This window comes from Thamnophis elegans, chromosome 8 (genome assembly GCF_009769535.1).
Source record: "Thamnophis elegans isolate rThaEle1 chromosome 8, rThaEle1.pri, whole genome shotgun sequence".
In the NCBI taxonomy this organism is placed as follows: domain Eukaryota; kingdom Metazoa; phylum Chordata; class Lepidosauria; order Squamata; family Colubridae; genus Thamnophis; species Thamnophis elegans.
Genome location: NC_045548.1, coordinates 76,288,429 through 76,306,309, shown reverse-complemented (window position 1 = coordinate 76,306,309; position 17,881 = coordinate 76,288,429). Strand labels below are relative to the sequence as shown.

The 17,881-nt window shown below is 46.8% G+C and overlaps 1 protein-coding gene across 1 annotated transcript in view; it reads left to right on the top strand.

Moving 5' to 3' along the window:
* The window catches only part of SLC45A4 (solute carrier family 45 member 4), a 98,304-nt gene that overhangs the window by 55,470 nt on the left and 24,953 nt on the right, over positions 1 to 17,881 (top strand). The window lies entirely within an intron of this gene.

Genomic DNA, 17,881 nt, shown 5'->3' with positions numbered 1-17,881 from the left:
TTTTCCCAATGATGCCCATAAAGGAGAATATTTGTAGCTCAGGGCTGAAGTGCTCTTTGAGATGCTCCAATGGATGGGTCTCTGTGTGATGTAAAGGTAAAGGTTCCCCTCGCACATATGTGCTAGTCGTTCCCAGCTCTAGGGGGCAGTGCTCATCACTGTTTCAAAGCCGAAGAGCCTTTCTTTTTTTCTCTTCCTTTCTCTTCCTCCCTCCCTCCCTCCTTCCTTTCTTTCTCTTCCTCCCTTATCCCTTCCTTCCTTTCTTTCCTTCCTTTCTCCTTCCCCCATCCTTCTTTTTCTTTCTTTCATCCTTTCCTTCTTTTCTACCACTCTTCCTTTCTTCCCTTCTTCCATCCGTCTCCTCTCCTCCTCTCTTCCTTCTTGTTTTCTACCTTAGTTCTTCCTTTCTTCCTTTCCTTCCATGTTTCTTTCTTTCTCCCCTTCTTCCATCCCTCTCCTCTCTTCTTCTTTTCTACTTCTTTCTTTCCTTCTTTCTTTCATTTAAATTTCTTGAAACCATTTTGAAAGAGTTGCATACATTTTGTTTAGAAACAATAAATCCACATCGCCTAAAAAATAAATAAAGTAAAACTAAATAAAAATAAGTAAATCGGATGCATTAAGAGAGCTGCTTCGAACGGTTGCCTGTTTTTGGCCAGCGCTGTCTGAAGACGTCTCCGTGGTCATGTGGCCGGCATGACTCAACACCCAAGGCACACAGAACGCTGCTACCTCCCCACCAAAGGTGGTTCCTATTTTTCTACTTGCATTTTTACATGCTTTCGAACTCCTAGGTTGGCAGAAGCTGGGACAAGTCACGGGAGCTCACTCTGTTACGTGGCACTATGGATTTGAACCGCTGAACTGCTGACCTGTTTGATCGACAGGCTCAGCGTCTTAGCCACCTGTCTGTGCAATGCACCTGCATGTAAATTATCAAGCGTTCATCCGTTCTGACGTCTGTTTCAAGGTCACCGCAATCCCAGTCCTTAAGCAAAATGTTTGAAGCAACGTTGTGTCCCCAAACTTGTCGTGCTTTTAAGGAGCGCGTAGCAAGGCTGTGCAGTACTTCAGGAGCAGCTTTGAAGTTTGAATCTAGCAGCAGTCTAGAACCGGACCTTTAGCCCTTTAGAATCAAGCCATGGGCGTTATAGAGAGTGTGGGCATCTGTGTGCAAGCTCACTGCATTTGCGCAAGCGGTGTGTGTGTGTGCCTGCCCTCCTCTCACCCCACCCCACCCCGGCTGTTCTGCAAAGCCGGACAGGCTGGGGAAGTGTGGTCTGCTCTAGAACCCCCTAAAAACAGCCACATTTCTTCCCTCCCTCCACACACACACACCCCGGTGGGATTGTGATGTTGCGTCACAAACCAGCACTTTGCAGACTCCAGAACACTTTAAAAAGCAGGAACCCGAAGCCCTAGACAGCTGCAGGAGACAGATGTCTGTGGAGATTCTCAGTCTTCAGGTCATGGTTGCCCCAAAGGTGCTTTTTTCAAGAGACAACTGGACTTCCTTGGTTTTTCTTTGATGACGTTTTGCTTCTCATCCAAGAAGCTTCTTCAGCTCTGAATGAATGGTGGGGAAGGGAAGGATTTATACTCCTTGCAGACAGAGCTGGTCATTTGCATTCTTTTTTGAGAGTCGTCAAGGCCACTTGGAGGTTTATCTGTAGTAGTACCGGTGGTGGAAATGGGTTTATCCACACCTACTTGCACTACTCAGGTGACCCTGAGCGTGGCACGACAAAACCGCGCTCGACTAAAGCGCGCCCGATTAAACCGCGTCGCTGACGTCATCAACAGGCCGACAACAGCGAGCGCAGAGAAAGAAGGGCGCTTTAAATAGCGCTTTGAAAGCAAGCCGATTCACGTTAAGGTAAGGGTTAGGTTTAGGGTTAGGTTTAGGATTAGGTTAAGGGTTAGGATTAGGTTTAGCGTTAGGTTAAGGGTTAGGTTTAGGGTTAGGTTAAGGGTTAGGTTTAGGGTTAGGTTTAGGATTAGGTTTAGGGGGGTTAGGGTTAGGTTTAGGGGTTAATTTTAGGTTTAGCGTTTACAGCGTGCTTTTTTCTCCGCACTGTTGTCGCGCTGTGATGACGTCAGCTACGTGGTTTCGTCGAGCGCGGTTTAGTCGAACGCGGTTTTGTGGTGGAACAGACCCTGAGGACGCAGATAAACCTCCAAGCGTCACCTGAGTAGTGCAAGTGGGTGAGGATAAACCCATTTCCACTACTGGTACTACTACAGATAAACCTCCAAGTGGCCTCAACGACTCTCAGAAAGGATGCAAACAACCAGCTGCCTGCAAGGAATATAAATCCTTCCATTCCCCACCATCAAGAACTGAAGATGCTGCTTGGAGGAGAAGCGAAACGTCCCAAGAAAAAAAACCCAGAAAGTCCAGCTGACTCTTGAATAAGCGTGGGCGACGTAGCACTGTGTGGAAACTTCCGCCGCGTTTTGCTAAGTCATGTCAAGCACCGAGGAGATAAACAGCGGGCGGCGAAGTTTGCGAAACGTCAGCAAATAAAGAGCTCAGCTTGCGCAACGCTAAGTCTGGAAAGACTCCTAGGTGATGTAATTCGGCTTGGAAATCTCTAAGATTTTCCTTTCACACTGGTGAACTCCATCATGCCCTGACATGCCTGTAAAGCCACGGGGGTGGGGGTGGGGAACGGGCTGCCTTGTTGCACAGGAATTTTCCTGCAACCGAGAAAATGTTGGTTCCAGACATCTGAATGGAAGTCGTTTATTAAACTGCCAAGTTCATGAGACTTGTCCTCAGGGATGGATCGCTGCCAGTTCGGTGCCTCGAAAATTGTGTGGACAAACGCTTTGCTCACATGCACGACAGACGCATGCTATGCGTGCATGCACATTTGCAAATAAGATCTGCGCATGTGCAAAACCTTAAAAAATGAAAAAAAATATTTTTACTGAAAGTTGTTCTGCCCATGTACAGAACTGAAAAAACAAGATGGCGGTCCCCTAGGAGAACCGGTTCAAGGGAGCGTGGCAGGCATGGGTCGCTGCCGATTCCAGCGACGCAGGCCGCCAAGTTACTACCAGTTCACCTGAACCGGTAGGAACCCACCTCTGCTGGTCCTCATTGAAGCAAGCCAGCTTGTACTAGGAGATCTAACCTAGAACTAAGGAGAAATTAACCTGGAACTAAAGGCAAATTTCCTAACAGTTTGAACAAGTAAATCAGTGGAACAACTTGCCTCCAGAAGTTGCCGGTGCTCCAAGACTGGAAGTTCTCTCTCCTGCCTCTTTCGCCCCAAAATAAGACCACCCCGGATAATAAGCCCAATCGCATGCAGTAAAATAAGTTCTCCCCTAAAAATAAGTCCTCCCCGAAAATATTGCAACACAGCATGAGGTGACCACGCTCACCACCTCCTGCACCTCAAAAATAAGACCTCCCCATAAATAAGGCCAAGTGCTTATTTCAGAGGTTAAAAGAAAATAAGACCCTGTCTTATTCTTGGGGAAACACAATAGAACACTGCTATTGTGTCACCCCTAATTCTTTTCTTTAGAGTACAAATACAATAGCAGAGTTGGAAGGGACCTTGGAGGTCTTCTAGTCCAACCCCCTGCCTAGGCAGGAAACCCTATACCATTTCAGACAGACGGCTATCCAACATCTTCTTAAAGACTTGCAGTGTTGGGGCATTCACAACTTCTGGAGGCAACTTCTGTTCCACTGATTCATTGTTCTAACTGTCAGGAAATTTCTCCTCAGTTTAAGTTGCTTCTCTGCTTGATTAGTTTCCACCCATTGCTTCTTGTCCTTTTGAGGACAAGAATAGCTTGATTCCCTCTTCTTTGTGGCAGCCCCTGAGATATTGGAAGACTGCTATCATGTCTCCCCTAGTCCTTCTTTTCATTAAACTAGACATACCCAGTTCCTCCCTTGGTTCTTCTTTTCATTAAACTAGACATACCCAGTTCCTGCAACCGTTCTTCATAGGTTTTAGTCTCCAGTCCCCTAATTATCTTTGTTGCTCTTCTCTGCACTCTTTCCAGAGTCTCCACATCTTTTCTACATCGTGGTGACCAAAACTGAATGCCATATTCCAAGGGTGGCCTTACCGAACTAGCCAGACCCAAAACCTGCAGCCGTTCTTCATATGTTTTACTCTCCAGTCCCCTAATTATCTTTGTTGCTCTTCTCTGCACTTTTTCCAAAGTCTCAACATCCTTTTTGTAACGTGAATGCTGGATGCAGCATTCCAGGTGTGGCCTTACTAAGGCTTTATAAAGCCATACTAATCCTTCGCGTCATTTTAATTCTCTGCCTCGGTTTATACAAGCAAGGATTGTATTAGTCTTTAAGGCTGCTGCCACATGGCTGGCTTGTCTTTAAGTGATCGTCCACTAGGACTTTTAAGGTCCCCCTCAGAGTTACTACTTTTGAGCGGGTCTTGTCCAACTTGTTGTATAAATACAGTTGTAAGTTGCACCTTGACATCCCCTCTTCTTCTCCTTTATACTCTGCTTTAACGTTGCACGACAAAGATCCAGGTGAAGGTAAAGGTTCCCCTCGCACATATGTGCTAGTTGTTCCCAACTCTAGGGGGCGGTGCTCATCTCTGTTTCAAAGCCGAAGAGCCAGCGCTGTCCGAAGACGTCTCCGTGGTCATGTGGCCGGCATGACTCAATGCCAAAGGCGCACGGAACGCTGTTACCTTCCCACCAAAGGTGGTTCCTATTTTTCTACTTGCATTTTTTACATGCTTTCCAACTGCTAGGCTGGCAGAAGCTGGGACAAGTAATGGGAGCTCACTCGTTTACACAGCACTAGGGATTCGAACTGCCGAATTGCCGGCCTTTCCGATCGACAAGCTCAGCATCTTAGCCGCTGAGCCACCCTCGTCCCTAAAGACCTAGGACAGGACACTTAAGATTGTGCTTGGTATTATTGGCAGCTTCCTCCCACATTTTGACAGCTTCACGTGAGATTCCTCAAGAAATGAGTAACCTCTCGTTTAACAGGGACCCAAAAAATCCACAAGGTAGTGATTTCCAAACGGAGATCTTTCCCATCCCGAAGAGGCCAAGGATTAAATCCAGCACCTTCTGTGCACAAAGAAATAGTTATTCTGCTAAGCCGCAGCTTTTCCCCTGTGCTAGAAAACTCCTTTTTTTGTTTTTTGTTTTGTTTAATATTCTGTAAACAATCCCAGGGTGAGGTGTGGGGGAATCTGTCGGCTCTGCCTTTTGCGGTGAGAAAGTGGCTCATCATATATCCAAATTGTTGATCAGCCTGGTTTTCCTTGTTTTTCTTTTTTTCATCTTTTTATCGCTTGTTTTTTTTAAAAAATAAAGGCGGCAGGAACCAGCTCTTTGCTTCTGAAATTTGCAGTTTTGTGTACAGAGAGTCCTCAACGTACGACCTATAAGGGAACCCGAAAGTTTCCATCGCTAAGAAGACGTCGCTCAGGGAATTTTGCCCAATTGTACGGCCTTTCTTGTTAAGTGGATCCCTGTGGCTGTTAAGCTGTTAGCATGGTGAATCCCAGCTTCCCCATTGACGAATAGAATAGAGGAGAGGAGAGTTGGAAGGGACCTTGGAGGTCTTCTAGTCCAACCCCCTGCTTTGGCAGGAAACCCTAAAACATTTGAGAGACCGCCTGCTGCCAATTACCTCCCACAGACCCATTAGATCTCACAGGGTTGGCCTCCTCTGGGTGCCATCTACCAGCCAATGCCACCTGGCTATTACCCAGGGGAGGGCCTTCTCTGTGGCAGCTCCGGCCCTCTGGAATGAACTCCCCGCAGGGATGCGGACCCTCACCTCTCTCCAGGCCTTCCGAAAAGCCATCAAAACCTGGCTTTGCCAGCAGGCCTGGGGGTGATGAGTTCCCTCCCCTCTCGACATGTATGGTTGTGCGACTGTTGTCTACTTTTATTATTTGTATTTTGTCTTTTATGTTCCCCCTTTTTCCCCCTTGAATTGTTCGCCGCCTTGAGTCCTCCCGGAGAAGGGCGGCATACAAATAATAAAATTCTATTCTATTCTATTCTATTTCAGGCAAATGGTTGTCCAACCTCTTCTTTAAAACTTCCACTCACAACTTCTGGAGGCAAGTTGTTCCACTGATTAATTGTTCTCAGTATTAGGAAGTTTCTCCTTAATACCAGGTTGCTTCTCTGCTTGGTTAGTTTCCATCCATTATTGCATTCTGGTGCTTTGGAAAATAAGTTGACCCTCTCCTCTCTGTGGCAGCCCCACAAATATTGGAATACTGCTTTCATGTCTTCCCCTAGTCCTCCTTTTCTCTAGTCTAACCAATCCCAAATCCTGCAGCTGTTCTTCATATGTTTTTTTCTCCAAGGCTTTTATCATCTTAGATGCTCTTCTCTGCACTTTTTGCAAAGTCTCAACATCTTTTGTGTAATGTGACCAAAAGTGGGTGCAGTGTTCTAGGTGAGGTCTTACTAAAGCTTTATAAAGTACTAACTCTCCTCGTGATGTTGATTCTATGCCTCTGTTTATACAGCCAAGGATTGTATTAGCTTTTTCGGCTGCTGCCACACACTGCTGGCATCTTTTTGGGAAGCCATCGGATTTCCATTCTGAATTTTGGAAAGCCGTCGGATTTCCATTCTGAATTTTGGAAAGCCGTCGGATTTCCATTCTGAATTTTGGAAAGCCGTCGGATTTCCATTCTGAATTTTGGAAAGCCGTCGGATTTCCATTCTGAATTTGGGGAAGCCATCAGATTTCCATTCTGAATTTTGGAAAACCGTCGGATTTCCATTCTGAATTTTGGGAAGCCGTCGGATTTCCATTCTGAATTTTGGGAAGCCGTCGGATTTCCATTCTGAATTTTGGGAAGTCGTCGGATTTCCATTCTAAATTTTGGAAAGCCGTCGGATTTCCATTCTGAATTTTGGAAAGCCGTCGGATTTCCATTCTGAATTTTGGAAAGCCATCGGATTTCCATTCTCAATTTTGGGAAGCCGTCAGATTTCCATTCTGAATTTTGAGAAGCCATCGGAGTTCCATTCTGAATTTTGGGGAACCATCAGATTTCCATTCGAGGTCTGGACCACGAAGGCCCAGGTGCTGGCGAAAGAAAGCCAAGACTCAACCCTGACGCAACTGAAGCTGTTACATAATCTGCCCAAATTCTTTCCTCCTCAGAGTAGCATTGCCGTCCAGCCTAGCCTCCCTCATTCTTAACCTGAAAGCCGATTAAACATCTCAATTAGCTCATCGGCTGGTGTTACGTGGGCATTTAAGTGCATGGCACATGCAGGCGACGGTTGAGCTAATGGCAAAGAAAACAACACGGCCCACGTGGTTTAGAAGTGGCACGGTGGAATTCTTGTATTTCGCCAGGTGAGCAGAGCAGGTATTTCCAAGGACCGGCCTTTATTTATTTAAGCCTTCCGTCGCGAAAGCGGAGTGGGCCAACTGGTTTTGCGGTGACCAGGTTTTCAAATGCAGTCCACACCCCAGCAAACGGTTACGAGGGAACATCATGAGGTAATTTTGTTTACATTTTAAGCCCACCCACGCACCGAGAAACCTTGGGTGGTTTTCCAAGCGTTAGAAAAACATCAACAGGGCAAAATATTAAAAAACTCTTTTTGGGAATTAAAAAAAAAACCAAGTAAACAACTCCGTGGGCTGATGACTCTAAAATTCAATTTTCTGTTACAGGTAGTCCTCAACTTGCGACCTCAATGGAGCCCAAAGTTTATGCTTGTTCAGTGAGGCCTTTCTTAACGGAGATTCACCCCGTTTTACGACCTTCCTTGCCACAGTTGTTAAGCGAATCACTGCAGTTGATAAGATAGTCACACCGTTGTTAAGTGGATCTGGCTTCCCCGTTGATTTTGCTTTGTCACATGACCTTGGGACACCGTAACGGCTGTAAAATTAAGTTTCTTAGTGAAAAGAGCCAGCATTCTCCGTCATGTGTCCGTCATGTGTGATGTGGCCAGCATGGCTATACGCCAAAGGTACAGAACATAGTTAACCTTCTCACCAAAGTGGTACCTATTTATCTACTCGCATTTGTGTGCTTTTGAACTGCGAGCTGGGCAGGAGCTGGAGCAAGGGAACGGGGAGCTCACCCCATCGCCCAGCGCTGGGTCTCAATCCCAGGCTATCAGCTCTCCAGCTAACAAGCTCAGCTTCTTTAACCACTGAGCCATTGAGGCCCCTAGTAATCTAGTAGATTTATTTTTTTTCAAGTCAGATCTCCCCCCACTTATGGCCCATTCTTGCCATAAGACGAGTTCTGTAGCATCAGTGGATGTTGCAAATTGGGTAGTGAGCAAATTACCGAAACAAATGACAACTCCTGTCTTAGGAACTGATTCAGTGAGGAGGTTGGGGAGGAACATGGGCCAGTCCTGGAGTCTGGGGAAGGCTCTGATGAGGCCTCTGTGAATACTTTCTCAAAGCTGTTCCTGGATATCTGAGTAGACCATCTATTAGATTGCTCAATCACGGCAGCTATGGTGGATAGTAAGTCCCGTTTTCGGGGTTCATCATTCTCCAGAGGTTGTGGGTGCTCCATCAGTGGAGATTTTTAAGGTGAAATTGGACAAACGTTTGTCTGGAATGGGCACAGGGTCTCTTGTTTGAACAGGGAGTAGGACCAGAACACTCCCCAAGGGTGTGTGTGTATTTGTGTGAGAGTGGCAGATGCACACTTAACATGCAGAGCTCCATTTGTGGGAGTGGTGGGCACACTGACCTTACGCTCGCTCAAGTATAACTTCGCGCACAAATAAAGGTCACGTGCACTCACGCATGAAGCTCCACTCGTGTACGGAGGGTGCAAAGCATCATTTATGTGAATGGAGTTTCGTGGGCGAGCACAAACGTCCTCCACTCACACGAGTGGAACTTTGCACACAAACAGGTTCACGCTTGTCCGCCGCTGACGCGAGTGGAACTTCACGCACACAGGCGTGCCCATCTCTCCCGTGGCCCAGTTTCAAACAGGTCTCAGCCTGGTAGTGGGTTGTGGCCCGTGTGTGTGTGTGTGTGTGTGTTGTGGACAGTGGTGGGATTCAGCCGGTTCGCACTGGTTTGGGCGAACTGGTAGTTGGAAGGAGCCATTGACCCTCTCCACCCCACCCTTCCCAGGAGTCTCTACACGGCCCGTTTTGGATGCCAGGTAAGTGCAGGGGCCGCGCGGAGGGCCTGGGAGGGCAAAAATCGGTCCTTCTGGAAGTCTGAAAACAGGCCTGTTTCCAACTTCCAGATGGCCTCCGGAGCCCAGGTGAGGCCGTTTTCACGCTCCTGGAGACTCGGGGAAGCTTCTGGAGCCTGCGGAGGGAGAAAACATCCCCCCCCTCACACACATCGTGGTGCAGGAGGCTAAGTAGGCCATGCCCCCTCGGCCTCTGGCACCACAGCGGGGGGAGGGGACATTTTCACTCTCCCAAGCCTCCAAAAACTTTCCCGAGCCTCCAGGATGGCCGCGCCCACCCAGCAACCCAGGCAGAGAACTGGTTGCTAACATTTTAGAATCCCATCGCTGGTTGGGGGACCACTTAACTAAAAAAAACCCTTCAAAATGCTAAAAAAAAGAGGAGATTTTCCCAAACCAAAGCCTCGACTGTGTGTAAGAATGAATTCAAATGTGGCTACTTAAAATTTCAACCCTGCCTCCTTGTTTTTACTCTATGGCAGATCTTGCCAGCCTGGTCTTTTGTGATTTCAGTGCCGTACAAAAGTTGGCAGGTTCTGGATTCCCGCAAATCTCTCTCTGTCGCTTTTTATGGCTGCCATCTTTCTTGTCCCCTTGATGTGGAAAAGGCGCTTTTGAGCGCTTCGAGGCCTGGCGGCGTCTGCGTCTTTCTCACCACTTTCTCACCCGGGTGCTTCATCTTTACGCCGTCTTCTGCGATTCCTCCTGCAGACGAAGCATTCTCTACGCTGCTTTTATTCCCTTTTAATGTATCGTGCTTACTCAAAAGGTGGGCGTTTGTTTTTTTCCTCTTTTTCAGAGGTGCTGCGTTGCTTCATAGGATGCTGTTCCTTTCTTCGCCCCTTCCTGGTATTCCATATTCCGTATAAATCTCATTTCGAGAATTTATCCCTTGCCTCCTGGATGACCTTATTTTAACACTTTAACGCCCACAGAGCCCACTGTTATATAATAAAACTGATTAATCGGTCTGCCTTCAATATTGGATTTTTTAGTTCTGGCTGACATCCCCGAATGACGGATTGAGTGCAAGGCACGGCTAACTTAAATAATGCTGCATATGTCAAGGGTACAAGCGGTGATGTAATGCTTAAGGGGGAAAAAAAAACCAGAATTAATGCATTCCCTTATTTGGGAGAGGGAGGGCTTGGCTAATGGCCAGGAGTGAGTCACTATTGCAGTTCTTTCTCTGCCAACGCTCCTGGAGGAACTTAGTTAATCTTTCTCTAGTCACCTAGAATTGGTTCAAGGTTGCGTATGCTGCGTTTAATTTCACATGTCACGTTCGAAGCCCAGCCTACCGATAGTCCTCAAATTACAACCAGGAGTGGGCTTCAAAAATTTTCACAATTTGGTTCTCTGCTCGGTTGCTGGGTGGGCATGGTGGGTGTGGCCTAGTTGGCCTCCTGCACCACGGCAGGGGAAGGGAGTTTTTGCCTTCCCTGGGCTCTGGAGGTTTTCGTCGAGCCTCCGGGAGGGCAAAAACAGCCTCCTCCGGGCTCCAGGGAGCCTCCGTACGCCAGAAATGGGCCTGTTTTCAGCCTTCCGTAACTTCCGGGACAGTGGTGGGTTACGGTGCCTGCCGGGAGGACCGCCCGCCCGTGCTCCTTACCGGTATTTGATGTTTTTGGGACTTCCACGCAGGTGCATGGAGGACACGGCGCCTGCACGATGCTCCGCCGAGCAGCTGGAGCATCGCGGAGGCATCGCAGAGCGTCGTGGCCAGTAAGGATGAATGCGCATGCTGCGTGCGCTCATGTGGTGGGCACCCGGCCTTGTTGCATCGCACCAGTTGCAACGGGATCCAAAACCTACCACTGTTCCAGGAAGCCCATTTTTCGCCCTCCAAGAGCCTCTGCGCAGGCCTTGTATTTACCTGGCATCCCAAACTGGCCGCATGGAGACTCCTGGGAGGGCGGGGTGCAGAGGTGGGTTCCTACCAGTACGGTACGGTGCAGCCGAATAGGTAGTAGCTCTGACGGACCCATGACCGTACTGGTTCTATCCTCGGCAGCGCCATCTTGATTTGTTGTTCTGCACATGCGCAGAACAATCTTCATTGAAAAAATGTTATTTCCCCCCCTTTTTTAATGTTGTGCACATGCGCAGACCGTGCGCACACGGACGGAGCGCACAAAATTTTTCTGGCACTGAACCGGTCATAATGGCAGCAGTGGGTGGGGCCAGCCAGGGGTGGGATTTGCCGGTTCGCTGAACTAGGCAGATCCTTAACTAGAGGATCGCCCGAACCCAGGCGAACCCACAGCCCACCCCTGTTTATGACCAAAATTTTGGTTACTAAGCAAGACAATTGTACAATTGGCATTTCACGACCTTCCCTGCCACAGTTATTAAGTAAAACACTGCAGTTGTTCAATTAGCAACATGGTTGTTAAGTGAATCTGGCTTTCCCGTTGAGTTGGCTGGTCAGAAGTCGCAAAAGGGGATCAAGTGAACCAGTCAACATCTTGAACCAGTTACTAAAGCGGTCGAATTTTAATCACATGACCCCATGGTTGCCTTCAATGGTCGTTAAGTGTGAAAAACGGCCCTAAGTCGCTTTTCAGTGCTATTGTAACTTCAAACGGTCAGTAAATGAACTTTGTAAGTTGAGGACAATGTGCATTCTCCATAACATTTGGAAGGCAGGAGAAGAAGAAACGGATGGAAATGATGGAAGTTGGAATCCTGCATTCAGTTTTGGTCACCACGATGTAGAAAAGATGTGGAGACTCTGGAAAGAGTACAGAGAAGAGCAACAAAGAGGATTAGGGGACTGGAGGCTAAAACATATGAAGAACGGTTGCAGGAACTGGATATGTCTAGTTTAATGAAAAGAAGGACCAGGGGAGACATGATAGCAGTCTTCCAATATCTCAGGGGTTGCCACAAAGAAGAGGGAGTCAAGCTATTCTCCAAAGCACCTGAGGGTAGAACAAGAAGCAATGGGTGGAAACTAATCAAGGAGAGAAGCAACCTAGAACTTAGGAGGAATTTCCTCACAGTTAGAACAATTAATCAGTGGAACAGAAGTTGCCTCCAGAAGTTGTGAATGCCCCAACACTGGAAGTCCTTAAGAAGATGTTGGATAGCCATTTGTCTGAAATGGCACAGGGTCTCATGCTTGAGCAGGGGGTTGGACTAGAAGACCTCTAAGGTCCCTTCCAACTCCGTTATTCTGTTATTAAGTTTATAAGGTAGAAAGAGAGCAGAGAAGAGCAACCAAGATGATTAGGGGACTGGAGACTAAAACATGAAGAACGGTTGCAGGAACTGGGTATGTCTAGTTTAATGAAAAGGAGGACCAGGGGAGCCATGATAGCAGTCTTCCAATATCTCAGGGGTTGCCACAAAGAAGAGGGAGTCAAGCTATTCTCCAAAGTACCTGAGGGCAGAACAAGAAACAATGGGTGGAAACTAATCATGGAGAGAAGAAAGACGTCTTCGGACAGCATTTGCTTCGGCTTTGAAACAAGAGCTGGGAACAACTAGCACATATGTGCAAAGGGAACCTTTACCTTTCTCTTTATCTTACAATATAAATGTTGCACAACTAATTGGAGAAAAATGATCTGCCACCCAGTGTTTTCTGTAACTGGCAGGATTACGTGCAGTTCAGCATTTTCGCTGAGGCCAAGTTATGAAATATGCAGCATGATTCACATCCCTGCGACTTAAAACTTTTCGTTCTGATATTGGGATCCAAATGCTGAGACTAGTGTGTTAATTGTCGGTTTTCACACTTAACGACCATGGTCACGTGATCAAATCCGGGCACTTGGCAACTGGCATTCAACAGCTTTCAACCAGCGAAGTCAATTGTGGAAAGGCAGGTTCACTTATGTATAGATTAATCCAAAACTTTGTTGAAAAGCTCCCAACCAAATTTAAAAAAATAATAATAATAACTTGTGTCAGAAAATTCCATAATTAAAGCACCTTCAGCATTTCCCAAAATTATACTTGCTGGCACTGACCTCTTTTGAATTAAAACAAAGGCATGAATGAAAAAGACGTCAGTCTCCGAAGATGCATAAATCAAGCCTTGGCAACACGGAGTCCCGTTTCTGCACTATTGAACAAAAGCTGGACATTAATAGCCCAATTCTTTGCAGCTTTTCAGGCCGGAAGGCTGGGGAATCCCAAGTGTAAATTCTAAAATTGGCATATCGTCCAAAAAAATCAGTCCCGCTTTCCGCGTGTCATGGGATCACATCCATGTTTTGAGTTTCGGCCTTGCTCTCCCCGTGGTGAAGGGTTTTTCATCAATTCCCCAAAATATTGTCCCCTTTTTAACCGTTGAGGCACGACGGAACAGGGTCTTAAGCTGGACAACGCCTGTGGAGGTAGTCCTCGGCTTATGACCGGTTGCTTAGCAACCATTCAAATATGTATAATAGATTCCGCGCACCACCACCCAAAAAGTTACAGTTGGTCCTTGATTTACGACCACAAACAAGCCCAAAATGGTATCTCGTTTGCTAAGCGAATCAGTGCAGTTGTTAAATTAATAGCGTGGTTAAGTAAATGCGGTTTCCCGTCGACTTGGATTGTCGGAAGGTTACAAAATGTGATCACATGACTCCCCCCAGACATTGCAACCGTCGTAAATGTGAGTCATTTGCCAAGTGTCTGAATTTTGATCATGTGACCCTGGGGATGCTGCGGCCGTTGTAAGTGTGAAAAACGGTTATAAGTCTCTTTTTTTTTCAGTGCGGTTGTGACGTTGGATGGTCATTAAATGAACCATTGTAAGTCGAGGGCTTCAGGTAGTCCTCGACATACAACAGTGTACTTAGCAATCGTTCAAAGTTACAACGGCACTGAAAAAAGGAGACTTATGACCGTTTTTCACACTTACGACCGCTGCGGCATCGCCATGGTCACATGATCAAAATTCAGGCACTTGGCAGTTGTCTCATATTTATGACGGTTCCAGTGTCCCGGGCTCCTTTTGCAACCTTCTGACAAGCAAATGGGGAAGCCAGATTTACTTAACAAACATGTTACTTAACTTATCAACGGCAGTGATTCACTTAACAACTTTCTCGCTTGGCAACAAAAATGTGGGGCTCTGTGATGGGATTTTAGAAATGGGTTCACCGACAAAAGGGCGAACGACAAAACCGCGCCCGACTAAACCATGGTGACAAAACCGCGTGTTCTAAAGCGCTCCGACGAATGAGCGCTGAATCACGCCGACAACAGCGCGGCGACAGAAGTGCGCTGTAAAACTAAACCTAAACGTAACGCTAACCCTAACCCAAAACATAACGCTAAACCTAACTGTAAACATAACGCTAAACCTAACCCTAAACGTAACGCTAAACCGAACCCTAAACCTAACCCTAAACCTAACCCTTACCTTAAGTTAAATCGGCTTTCTGTCGACGCGCTATTGTAAAGAGTCCTTCTGTTTCCGCGCTGTTGTCAGCGCGCTTTTGTCGGTGCGTTGATGACATCGCAGTTTTAGCGATGCAGTTTAGTTGGGCGCGGTTTTGTCGTTCGCCCTTTTGTCGGGTCACGTTAGAAATGATGATGGGATTTTAGAAAGACGAGAGGATGGATAATGAGAGCATACATGAATAAAATGGGAAAATATCATACCATTAGTAGATGGTAATTTTAGAGTAGGTAATTCAGCTGTATTGTTAATACTATAAGAGCAAACAAACTGGTGCTCAACCCAGACAAGACCGAGTGGCTGTTGTGTTTTCCTCCCAATAATTTGACCACCGTACCATCAATCAGGCTGGGGGGACAAAACTTATACCCCTCAGATAGGGTCCGCAACTTGGGAGTCCTCCTGGATCCACAGCTGAGTTTTGATCACCATCTATCAGCTGTGACCAGGGGGGCATTTGCCCAGGTTCGCCTGGTGCGCCAGTTGCGGCCCTACCTGAATCGGGAGGCTCTCACGACAGTCACTCGAGCCCTTGTGATCTCTAAGCTGGAATACTGCAATGTGCTCTACATGGGGCTGCCCTTGAAGAGCACCCGGAGACTTCAGCTAGTACAGAACGCGGCCGCGCGAGTGATCGTGGGCGCACCTCGGTTCGCCCACATAACACCTATCCTCCGCGAGCTGCGCTGGCTGCCTGTGGATCTCCGGGTGCAATTCAAGGTCTTACTTACCACCCATAAAGCGCTCCATGGTAGTGGATCTGATTATCTGAGAGACCGCCTTCTGCCAATAACCTCCCTGCGTCCCATCAGATCGCATAGAGCGGGCCTCCTCCGTATTCCATCCGCCAGTCAGTGCCGACTGGCGACCACCCGGAGGAGAGCCTTCTCAGTTGCTGCTCCGACGCTATGGAACAATCTCTCCGTGGAGATTCGTACCCTGACCACAGTCCAGGCCTTCCGTACAGCACTCAAGATCTGGCTAGCCCGTCAGGCCTGGGGATAAATTTTATTGCCCCTCCCGAATGCTGAGTGAATGTTGTGTTTTAGTACTTTTTAGTTATCTCACATTTTTTTCTCTGTAATTTGTCTTTCACCCCCTTTCCCTTACTATTGTAAGCCGCCCTGAGTCCCCTCAGGGAAAAGGGCGGCCTATAAATGCTAAATAAATACAAATACAAATACAAAAATACTAACAGCGTGCTAAAATATATTGCGAATTTAAAATATTAAGGATTAGAAATGGTGGGGGCTTTGAGATACACTCCCGGGATGGGTTGAATATTGTTAATAATTGGTGTCATTAGTAATCCCCCACATTTGGAATATTGATGTGGTGGAATAATGAGTGATTTTAAAATATACTGAATGATAACACTTAGAAAGGGATAACAAATGCAGGTTGCAAAGAAATGTTATTTAATGAACTAATGGGACAATGTAAAAGGAATATGAAATGAGACTAGTATTGTTGAAGTTGGAAGTCGCTATTTGTGTTATTATTGTTAACGTTGTTTAAAAAAGAAAGACTTGACCCAGTCAATGCACTGTCCACAATGGGAAAAATAAAAAATAAAATATTATTAAAAAAAGAAGAAATTTGGACCATACGTTGTGGCCGTAAATCGAGGACTACCTGTATTAGATTTTTTTGCCAGCATGGAAGTTTTGCCACGATGGAGTAACCCAACCCAACCCCCCCCCCTTCCTCCTAAAATACCACAACTTGTGAGTCTGCCGTGTGACCAGCCAGTTAGTCCGATCGACTTCCTGTGAACCGCAAGCTCTTTCGGTCACACTATTGTTGACCAGTCATCAAATCTCGTTATCTTTCTTCTCGTTTCTTTTTTTTTTTCTCTTGGGGGGGGGGACGGGACGGAGGGGGAGAGAACAAATAAAACTTATTTACTGTATAATGTCCTGTTTGTTTGTAGCTGGCTGGGAAATGCCGTCCTGCCGGGGTCTCAGCAGCAGCAAACAAATGAAATTGTTTTGTGTTGATTTGTGTGCGACCCGAAGCTTTTGTTGTTCTTGGTTCCTTACGTTACAATCAGATTGGCTTATCAGGAACAGTTTGAGGTGCCCCGTTGTTGTTGTTGTTGTTGTTGTTTTCTAGCACTTCCTTTGTTTGCTCCGTCCTCTTCACCCACCCCAACAATTCAAGAAAGAGAAGGGACTGAAATGTAGAACCTGGCTTGGTCAGGGAGGTAATAAATCAGGGTCAAGCTATTCTCCAAAGCACCCGAAGGCAGGACAAGAAGCAATGGATGGAGACTAATCAAGGGGAGAAGCAACCTAGAAATAAAGATATAAATTTCCTGACAGTGAGGGCAATTAATCCGTGGGGAAAAAGCTTGCCTTTGGAAGTTGTGAATGCCCCAACACTGGAATTTTTTAAGAGTCTAAACAGCCACTTGTCTGAAATCGTATAGGTTCTCCTGCTCGGTCAGCGGGCTGGACTAGAAGACCTCCAAGGTCCCTTCCAGCTTATTCTATTCCTGTGATGGCGAACCTATGGCATGCGTGTGCCCAAAGTGGCACATGAAGCCATGTCGCCCGCCATGCGGAACCTTGCCTGTTTGTCTTCTGGGTTTCTGGCGCGCATGCGCGCACATGATGATCAGCTGTCCTTCGTACACACGGCGGTGCCGAAAACCAGTGTGCGCATGTGTGCCAGCCAGCTGATTGTCGCGTGCGCATGAGCGCCAGAACCTGGAAGTTTGGCTTTTCTGGAGCACTGCCCCGACGAGGGCCCGCGCGCACACATGCAATGTTTCCGCCATCACTGTAGGCCATGATATTAACAGCCATTAATTTGGTGACCATTCAAAGCTACAGCGGCAGTGGAAAAAGTGAATTACGGCCGTTTTTCCCAGTTGTGACCTTTGCAGAATCACATGATCAAAATTGGGGCGCTTGGGTGATCCCCTTTTGCAACCTCCTGACAAGCCACATCAATGGCGGAGTCAAGATTCGCTTAACAACCGGGTTACAAACGGCAGTGATTCCCTTAACAACGGTGGCAAGAAAGGTTGTAAAGTGAGGCAAAACTCACCTAACAACCGTCTTGCATAACTGAAATGGCCAGCTCAATTGTGGTCATAAGCTGGGGACTACCTGGATAGAAACCTTACTCTCCTAGCCACAACCCAACAATGTGTGATTTGCTGGAAAATAGAAGTTGTTACTTCTAAGTTGTTACTGTCAAAGCACTTAGTAAGGCTGTATTAATATTATTCTTTTCATCTTTCCTGTTACCTACTTCCTTATCTTCTTAGGCCTCTAACTTTGTTGTT